The following is an 11,028-nucleotide window of genomic DNA, read 5'->3' on the forward strand; positions in this document are numbered from 1 at the left end:
ACCTGTGAAGGTGGAAAGCTTTCTAAAGAAAGAATTACTATATTTATTGTAGCGAATTTCACACGATCCGAAAAAGAAAGTTATTGATAATTGGAAAATCTAAAAACCCTAGATGTTTTAAGAATATTGTACTATTGCCATTAACTTAAAAGTCCAATAAAAGGGCATGGATGAATTTAGATATTTTTATAAATGCATTACATGAATGGGATGAAGAATTACGCCGTAAAAAAATAAAAATTATATTATTAGTGGATAATTGTCCAGTTCATCCCGATGTTAAAAATTTGATGTGGATTACGTTAGTGTTTATGCCACTAAACACTAGTTCTAAATTACAACCTATGGATCAGGGTGTTATCCATAGTTTAAAGAGTCATTATCAACGACTCCTTCTCTCAGAAATAATATCTTGTATGAACAGTGGTAGGGAAAAATGTATGATTACTTTTTTAGATGCAATACGCTTTATTCATATGGCACGGCAAAAGGTGTTAAAACAAACGATTAAAAATTGGTTTCAACATGCCGGTTTTTTTGAGAATGAGAATTTTGATTCATATGATGACCTACCATTAATCGAATGGCTTTAAAAAAATCAATGCGAAAATAATATCGATATTCAAGAGGATTTTCTTCAAACCGTCAAAGATTTTGATGAATTTATTCATGTTGATGACAATCTTGTGAGTATTGAGTTTTTAGATGATAATGGCATTATTGTGTCTGTGTCTTCTGTATCTGACACTTGTGATGATAGTGAGGAAGACGAAGATGCAGCATATGAGAATAATGAAATAATATCCGTTCCTACAACCTCAGAAGTACTTCAATATGTTACTAGTGTTCGTCAATTTCTTCAATCGCGAAATACTCCACAAACTGTTCTGGAAGAAATACCTTACATATGTGGAATTATATATAAATGAAATTTATTTCACCAAAATAAAACAAACCGAAAATAGCGATAAAAAAATTCTTAAAAAGTGCTGTTAAAAACAAATATTATTTAAATTGGTTACTATTAGTTGAAGAACGTTACTTGTTGATTTTTTTCAAATATATAAATAAAGTACGTTATATATTAATTAAAAAAACAGTCATATCAACATTTATTGCTTATAGCAAACTTCGGTTATAACAAACCATTTACTGCGATTCCTTGAGATTCGGTATAAGCGAACATTACTGTATATTTATTGCAAGAGCCAATTGTGGTTTTCCCTACAATTGGCTATCGCGCACACATAATTTTTTTATTCCAAATATTCTAAACACATTGATTGTGTGTTGTTTGTTAAGAGCTCTCGCTGAAATGCCCAGTCAACCGAGCAGATGTTAACCAATTCAGGTTTAGCCACAGTTTTCCAGAATTTCTTCCAGAAAATTCTTCAAAGCACCACCTTTAAAGTACACCAAATCACATCTGCATAATTTGTCCAAGATAATCTCACAAATTTCTTGATGACACACATATCCCGTACAGTAACGCAGTCCGTGTACTCTGCATGTAACTTGGTTAACTTTCCTTTTCTTATCAGCCGAGAGGAATGAGTAACTTCGAGGTGGTTTAAATATACAGTGTGTCCCCGGGTTGAGTTGACAAGAGGAAAAAGTTTTTTATTTTTGATTTTACAAAAAATATCATTTTCCTTAAAAATTTCTGCTTGCCAAAAAGATGGGTATAGAATGTAAAAAATTTACTTAATATGTACAGGGTGTTTCAATTTGGAGTGTTTTCACAGGAAAAACCTATTTCCTGACTAGATAGAAGAAAACTGATTTAGGTGTCACGGGCTCGATTTTTGAGAAATGTTTAATGCCAAAAACCGTTTCTCAATATCGTCACAGCCCACTAAGATACAGAAGGTTTTTCGATTTTTGGCCATTTTGAAAATCGCCAATAACTTCCTTATTTATTAAAATATTGGTTTTGCGTAAAAACATTACTATAGCACTTTTTTAAGAAGAATCTAATAGAGTACTCAAATTTTTTCTGTTGTTCGCCGTTTTCCTACAAATTGCTACAACTTCATTTTTTCAAATATATATCATAGGCGGTCATGGCTTAACAAAATAGACAATTTTAAACCCTTTTCAACGATATATATACTTTAATATTTATTATCACAAATGACGGAAATATAACGTATTAACTTTTTTGACATAAGTTGGCTATGAAAATTGCTGTCAAAGGCCTTGAAACCTAAAAAAAAGATCATTTTAATGCCTTCTAATGAACTGAAATAAATTTTAAAACATACTTTCAACGTAGCTGTTCAAACTGAGCTCCTCCGCTTTGAATACATTGCAAACATTTTTTTCGCACAGAATTACAAGTATTTAACAGTTCCACAGCAGTGATTCTTGCAAAAGCATGTCCGAGTGGTTTCTTCTAATTCTGCTCTTGTTTGAATATTTCTTCCCTTGAAGATGAGATCTTTTAATCTCCCCCATAAGAAGAAATTCATAGGAGTGAGGTCACCGGACCACAGGATATATATATATATATATACATATATATATATATATATATATATATATATATATATATATATCGATGAAATAAATTAATATATATATTATATATATAAATTTATATATATATATATGTATATATGTATATATTAACAATATTTATATGTATGGTATACAGGGCGATACACGTATCTGTTTCATTTAGAAATTTTAGGACTTGTAACTATTATTAATTTTTTATATTTTGAGGTTAAACTAATATAGAAACTCTATTAAAAAAATATTTTGAAAGTCATATTACTTCCGGTTATACCGGAAGTTCAGGTCAACTTCCTTATTTTAAAAGGAACACTCGGTATATTTTTACATTTTTGGAATTTAGGGATTAACCTGATTAAATTCTTATTAGATATTCCTATAGCTAAACGTAACCGTTTCGAAGATATTTTGATTTAAGAAAAATCGTTCTAAAATACCATTTCTTCAAAATGTAAAATTATCAACTTATTGCTTATTGAAGCATATTGAAGCTAGCTTTATGAAAATTTGTTGACATGGTAATCATATTAACATAGTAGACTAGGTTAACGAGAAAAGTTTTTATAAATATTATACAGGGTTTCCAAAAAATAGTGTCACATTTAAAGAACTATGAAAGCAAAAAAGTCGCTTATTTTAAATGGAACACCTCATATATTTTTATATGTCTAGATTTTAAATTTAATTCTAAATCGATTTTTATTATATTAAGTGTTTTTATACTTCAAATTTATGCTTTTGCTGTAATTTGTGATTTTTTAATATTAGACAATAATAATTCAAAATATCTTAGTTGGCTTTGAAAAAAATATGGATCCTTTTTGATAAAATGCGTTGATGTAATTGTCAGTTTAATAATTTCGCTTAGCAGTTTAGAATCATGGATTTTGATAGTAATTATTCAAATAGTACTATAATAATAGCGTTTCCAAGATCACTATACTGTTCATCATTATCTGGGACGAACTGTATATACGTATACGGACATGCAAGAGTCAATCAATTACAATCAGTGCAAACATTATCTCAACATGATATTTTTAAAAAGAATGAAGACCATTGTAATTGAACTCAGAGCTTTTACTTAGGTTCTAGGTAGGACAACGAGTTTCACCTAAAAGAACTGGCCACCTAAGGCCACGTACGAACCAGCCACTATGCAGGATGTCTCGTATTAGTAGACCAATTCGCTAACCGGAGGTACCGCGATATGCGAAAATAATTAGACATTCCTTATGGCACTTTTTTCTTTGGCGCTTTATACTTAGTGTATAGAGTGTTAAAATTAGTAAAAAAATACTTTTGTTAATAACTTGGGTGTTTCTTAACGTGTTTTAATAAAATTTTACAGTGGTGTACAGTTCGATTAGGCACACGTTTCCTAGGATCGGGGTAAAAAAAAATTAGTGAAACGATGGGAAAAATGGGGGGTGGTGTACACATTTTCCCCAAAATTTTTTTACGCACGTCAATGGTGCATTTGTTTAGTTATTCAAATTAGTTCTTTTTTTATCTGGATTTATTAATTTTTGTAAAATTTTGATTTACAGCTTATTTTAGAAGATATTTTAGCTTATTGTCCCCCAATACGTGGCTTCTATTTTTTATTTATGTCGAAAACGTAGTTCCAAAACACACTTGATTGCTGTTTTAGTACTTGGTGTATATTGCACTGATGCGAAGATGTTTTGTCAAGACCTTGTCAACATGATTACTAAATTATTTTACTCATAACATGACATTTAAGGTAGATCTTACTCAATCACATACTTATTTGTATTTATCTAATCGGACAAACGAAAATGACAAATAGACAAGACTTTTTATCGTTTGCGGAAATGATTGACATAATTTTAATGATGAGTGAGTCTACAAAAAGCATGGCTTTGGTAGTGCTTTAGAACTACGTTCCCGACATAAATAAAAAATGGAAGCCACGTATTGGAGGCAATAAACTGAAATATCTTCTAAAGTAAGCTGTAAATCAAAATTTTACAAGAATGAAGAAATCCAGATAAAGAAAGACCTAATTTGAGTAACTAAACAAATTCACCATTGACGTGAGCAAAAAAAGTTTGGGGGAAAATGTGTACACGAGCCCCCATTTTCCACATTATTTCCCTAAATTTTTTTACTCAGATTATAGGAAATATGTGCCGGATTGAACTATACATCACTGAAAAATTTCATTAAAATACGTTGAGAAATACTCAAATTGTTAACAAAAATATTTTTTTTACTATCTTCAACACCCTGTACAATGAGTATGAAGCGCTAAAGAAAAAAGTGTCATAAGGAAAGCCTAATTATTTTTGCATAAGGAGTCTCAGGCTAGCGGATTGGCGTATTAATACGAGACACCCTGTATATTTAAACGACCTCAAAGTTATTCATCCTTCTTGGCTGATAAAAAAAAGAAAAGTTAACTAAGCTACATATAGAGTACACGGACTACGCTACTGTTCGGGACATGTGTGGTCAAGAAATCCGGGGATTATCTTGGACAAAATTCTGGGAAACTGTGGCTAAACCCGAACTGATTAACATCTGTTCGATATACCGGGCGTTTCAGCCAGAACCCTCAAAGAACAAAAGACAATTAATGTGTTTAGAACATTTAGATAAAAAAAATTATCCTCAATTTTTGGAACCACTACAATTGATAAATTTCTTGAATTCGAGTTTCCATGAGTTAAGTTAAGATAGAATAATCGTATCTTATACTGCATTGCATTTCTGAATACAGAAATGGACACAAATGGAATATTCTCATTTGTTGGCAACATTGGATCCCATGCAGCTGGCTAGGTGTCATTTGACTTATCAAAACATATAAATATATTACTTCTCGACTGTTTTGAGGTTTATGTATATAAAATACATTATTGTTAACTAAAGTATAATAGTAAAAAATGCAATGCTAACATTGCCATGTTGCTGGGGGAGGCAGATTCAATAAATACTGAAGAAACATCTTTTTACATCTCTTCCAACAACTACACACCCCTCAACAAGCGCAACTTTGGCTAGCCGCCGGTGGAGGCAAGTGCAAGAAACTTCTTTTCACTCAACAAACCCACATTCCCCTCAACCCCATAATCCCACACACAGATAATCCTGATAACAACTTACTGATAGACACTTATAGCACCATCGAACCACGCTAACGTTATTGGCGGCGGGCGCCCCCTCGTATACCAGCAATAGAGAGTTATTGCACAACTAAACTATGCTAACTATAATGCTATTGATCTTAGAACTCCCTTTGTATATCTACTTATGCAAATATTAAATTTATTCCATTTGGCTATTCGAGCCTGTAGGTATACCATAAATAACTGTTACTCTATATTAAAGCGTATTTTTTTCCTTGGATTGTTAATGTATCAACCCATTTGCGGAAAGAAAAGGAACACTTGTTTCTCTTTATTTACTTACCGACAGATTCAAATTTATAGAAATATCTTACATAACAATTTTAAAACAACTATCACAAGCACCTTCGCGACACTAAAAGGAACTGTAAGATAAGTCAAAAAAACTAGCAATATAAATAGTCTGTGATTATTATCACGGAATTTGTCAGCCGGGAATGTAACAATTAAGCAAAATTTATTATCTAATTGTATACTTAGTCATCCGTATCTATTTTTGGGCATTCATCATTAAATGTCTAAGCAAAACTTTGATGTACTTATTTTTTTACAATGCTTTGCAGGTAATTTTAAAGTATAATCTACAGTAGTCGAGTGCTTATACGTACATACAGTATCGGACAAAATTAGAGAGACTTTTTATTTGTTTAAACTACTCATGAAATATGTGTAATATAAATGCCTACACTACATTAAACAGTAACTTCGAAAAAATAACGTTTATGAAAATTAAAGTTCAAAAAAATATGTACATATGTTCTAAGAAAAAAAATATACAAGAAAATATTGCGTATCCGACGCGACATAATTAGAGCGACCGCTGTGATTTTAGGTAAATTAATATTAAAAATTTAGTATTTTGTCCAGTATCCTTTATTGGCAATGACTTGCTGACATCTGCTTGGCATTGATGCAATTAGCCTAGATATTGTGTCATCATCAATAGAATTCCAAGCATTTTGGACTTCTTGCCACAGCTGATCCTTATTTGTGATCTTTTTGGTTCTAATTGTTCTATTAACTATCTCCCAGAGATTCTCTATCGGATTTAAATCCAGTGACTGAGGTGGCCATTGCAAAAGTCGAATATTTTTTTCAACAAACCACTGTTTCACAATTTTAGCCGTGTGCTTCGGGTCATTGTCATGTTGAAACACAAATATTAGAAGCATTTCCCATTCGGCATATGGAAGCATAACATCCTCTAATATAGCTCGATATAAAAACCTATCCATTTTATAGTCAATTTTATGAATAGGGCCCATACCATGAGCCGAAAAGCAACCCCAAACCATGATGTTGCCACCGCCGTGCTTCACAGTGCCCGATACGTACTTGGGATCCAGCCTTTGCATAGCAGGGCGATGAATGAACTGTGCACCGTCACTGCCGAATATATTAAATTTGGATTCGTCGCTAAATAGCACTTTGCTCCAATCCTGGGTAGTCCAGTGTAAATGGCGAGTTGCAAACAACATGCGACTATCACGATTTTTTTTTGTTAGCAGTGGTTTCTTAGCTGGTCTTCTTCCAGGAAGTCCCACTTCTACCAGACGACGCTGGATGGTTCTTGAAGAAACACTGGTGGCACCTAGCTCTGCTAAAATTTGATTTACAGACAGCTTTGGACATCTCTGACTAATCCTTTTTATTCTCCTATCTTCTTGTTTGCTCGTTTTTCGTTTTCTTCCTCTTCGTTTTATATTTATAACCCTACCACGAAGCTGGAAATTTTTGATACTTCTTGAAACAACCTGTTTTGTTACCCTAAATTGGTCTTTTATTGTTTTTTGTGGTATCCCAGTTTTATAGGCCTCAATAATTTTTTCTTTAAGATCAATGGAGTAACGTTTTCCTCGAGGCATCTTGCACTATTCGGATGTATTAAACAACGGTATATGCGAACCACTATCCACAACAGGCAAACAGAAAATTGCAAGGTCGCTCTATTTTTGTCGCAAAATATATTCATTGGTATTTAAAAAATGCGGGTAAGGGACGGCATTCCTAGATAAACTCAAAATAAATATACAAACGCATATACCAGATGGGGTTTATAAAGTTCTTATTTCATTTGTATCATGGCATCAACATAAAAAAAATAAAACCAAATTTTAGTGAGTCTCTCTAATTTTGTCCGATACTGTATGTATTTTTGTAAATATCTGTTTGGAGATGATCAATCAAAGTAATACAAATGATGAAGTAGAAAGGACAGCTGAAGAACGATGTGGTTTTCGTATTTTCGCCAATATTTTTTTAGGAACGCCTGTCATTTTTTACAGTCATTAAATATGAAAATTAATTCCGTCTAAAGAATAATGCAAAGATAGCACGCAGAAACAATTATTTTAAATGAAATGTTGCTTTGGTGACAATACAAATTAAAGCTTCTATCCCATTCATTCCTCATTCGATGATAGAATGGTTTAAAATTGTTATAATATCATCAATTAATCCGCAATGAATAGCAAATAGAAGATAAAGACACGCGATAAGTAGCAGATAATATTATTAAATGCGTTCATGTCTACCCAAAGTCACATCGTACGGCCTTGTATATATATATATATATATATATATATATATATATATATACGGGTTATTCACGTCATGCTACACGGAATATTGTGGCTAAAGTATTCAATATTTCGAATTTTACTTTTATACAGGGCGTTGTAAATAAGTGAAAAATATCAAAGTTCTGTTTTTTTAAATGGAACACTCAATATATTAGTACCGTTTTAGGTTCCTTGAGAAAAATAAATGTAAGTTTCATTAAGGTTTACCTACCCTAAACCTTAAGGATTTTGAAATAATTGAAATTTTGTAGAAATGTAATGCAAATTTAAAAACTTTGCTTTAAAGAAAGTTTAAACTGGAGTAAGTCGAAATTCACATCAAGCCTCAGACATGAGGCATATTTCATGCCATAGTTATGAAAATTTAGATATCTTATACAGTGTGTGCAAAAAATAAATTGGAAAATGTATTTACTTTCAAGGGTATTAACTTGCTTAATTTAAATGGAACACCCTATATTTTATTACTCCAAGTTTCAGATTGAAATATTACCGATCGAAAACTATTATACTATCCTATACCTAAATGTACAAGTTTTCCTTGAAAATTAAGATTTTTAAAGAAAGTAGAAAATCCTATTACTTTCTGCATCAGTTGCCACAGTGACATCTGATCATCATTTCAAAGTATTCTCAATACTCTCGACTGTCTTACGTTTTCGGTTAGGAAATTAAATGAAGTCATCATCTTTCTATTTTTTGTTTTAGTTGCCATAGTTACGTTTAAAATGTCAAGCGTTTTTATTGTATTGTATTGATCCATTAGTGTAAGAAAAGTTTTTCTTATAACATTACTTTGATTTCAATTTAACTAATTTTGTTACAATGCAGCGTTATTTAAAAGCAGATCGAATCAACATGATTTTTATACTTGGGGAATGCCACCAAAATGCTTTACTCGCATCACGAGTATATGCTCAAAGATTTCCTGACCGAAACTATCCACAGAGTTTGATTTTCAAGCTACTGTTAAATCAATTCAAAGAAACTGGAAGTGTGGCTTATAAGAAAGCTGAACTTTATGGGACTGATTTTCAAAAAAGAATTGAATTTTGTATGTGGGTAATCGATCGAGTAGCGGAGAATGAACATTTTTTTGATTTAGTACTATTCAGCGATGAATGCACATTTCATAACAGTGGTTTAGTGAATAGATATAATTTTCATTATTATTCGGACAACAATTCTTATCAAATTAGAATAATAAATAAGCAACAGAGGTGGTCTGTAAATGTTTGGGGTGGAATTATGGGAAGAAATGTTATTGATCCTTACTTTTTTGAACACCATTTAAATGGAAGATCATTTCATCAGTTTTTAACCAATAATTTATCAATTTTATTAGAAGCCATTCCATTAAATATAAGGAGATCTATGTGGTTTCAAATGGACGGTGCCCCTCCACATTTCCATCGTGAAGTCCAAGAATTTCTCAACATTAATTTCCCTAATAGATGGATTGGAAGAGGCGGACCTCAAAACTGGCCAGCAAGATCACCGGACTTAACTTCGCCAGATTTCTTCTTATGGGGTTACATAAAAGGAATCGTTTACAATACTCCACCCACAACACCAAAGGATATGAAAAATAGAATCAGGGAAGTGTTTAAAAGTATATCTTCAAATATGTTAAGGAAAGTTGACAACTCATTCCAAAAGAGAGTCCAATTGTGTATAGAAATGAATGGTCATTATTTCGAACAACATCTGTAAATTTATTTAAGTCGTTCTTTCTTCACAAAATTAAATTTTTTCCATTTTTTTTTATTTATTATTAGATTTGATTAAATATGAAAGTTGTCTTGTAAGTTACCCAAATAATATTGAAAATATCATAAATAAAGAATTATCCGAAAAAAGAATGCACAAATATGACTCTTTATATTGACATTTTAGATGTCACCGTGGCAAAACTTGTACATTTAGGTATAGGATAGTATAATAGTTTTCGATCGGTAATATTTCAATCTGAAACTTGGAGTAATAAAATATAGGGTGTTCCATTTAAATTAAGCAAGTTAATACCCTTGAAAGTAAATACATTTTCCAATTTATTTTTTGCACACACTGTATAAGATATCTAAATTTTCATAACTATGGCATGAAATATGCCTCATGTCTGAGGATTGATGTGAATTTCGACTTACTCCAGTTTAAACTTTCTTTAAAGCAAAGTTTTTAAATTTGCATTACATTTCTACAAAATTTCAATTATTTCAAAATCCTTAAGGTTTAGGGTAGGTAAACCTTAATGAAACTTACATTTATTTTTCTCAAGGAACCTAAAACGGTACTAATATATTGAGTGTTCCATTTAAAAAAACAGAACTTTGATATTTTTCACTTATTTACAACGCCCTGTATAAAAGTAAAATAATTTGAGAGTGTACCTCTATATGAGTTCTACACATCGCAAAAAAGAAAAATTCGAAATATTGAATACTTTAGCCACAATATTACGTGTAGCATGACGTGAATAACCCTGTATATATATACAGGGTGTCCCGTAAACCTTCGACAATACTTCGCCTGATGAAAGGCCCATCCTTGAGAAGTCAGAAAATGAAAAAATAGCATTAATGAAAATAACATAGATGTCGAGATATTTACACTTTTTTCAAAATCGACAAAAACTGACATAACTTGATATTTCGTATTATCACTGTTACATCACTCCGTATAGAAAAGCAAAATTTCTCTCAAAACTACTCTCATACGTACCTCAGAATTCAAGCCTGAAGTTTGTGTGAAGAACATACGTACATATGTATATG

General features: G+C 31.6%; 1 protein-coding gene across 1 annotated transcript in view; it reads right to left on the minus strand.

Annotated features, from left to right (window-relative positions):
• LOC136409892 (antichymotrypsin-2-like) overlaps positions 1-6,042 on the minus strand; it is a 96,712-nt gene extending 90,670 nt beyond the window's left edge. The window contains exon 1 of the mRNA XM_066391740.1: positions 5,956-6,042. The gene's annotated coding sequence lies outside the window, so the exon portion shown is untranslated. The remainder of the gene's footprint in view (positions 1-5,955) is intronic.
• Between the last annotated feature and the right edge of the window lie 4,986 nt (positions 6,043-11,028).

This window comes from Euwallacea similis, chromosome 7, assembly GCF_039881205.1.
Source record: "Euwallacea similis isolate ESF13 chromosome 7, ESF131.1, whole genome shotgun sequence".
In the NCBI taxonomy this organism is placed as follows: Eukaryota; Metazoa; Arthropoda; class Insecta; order Coleoptera; family Curculionidae; genus Euwallacea; species Euwallacea similis.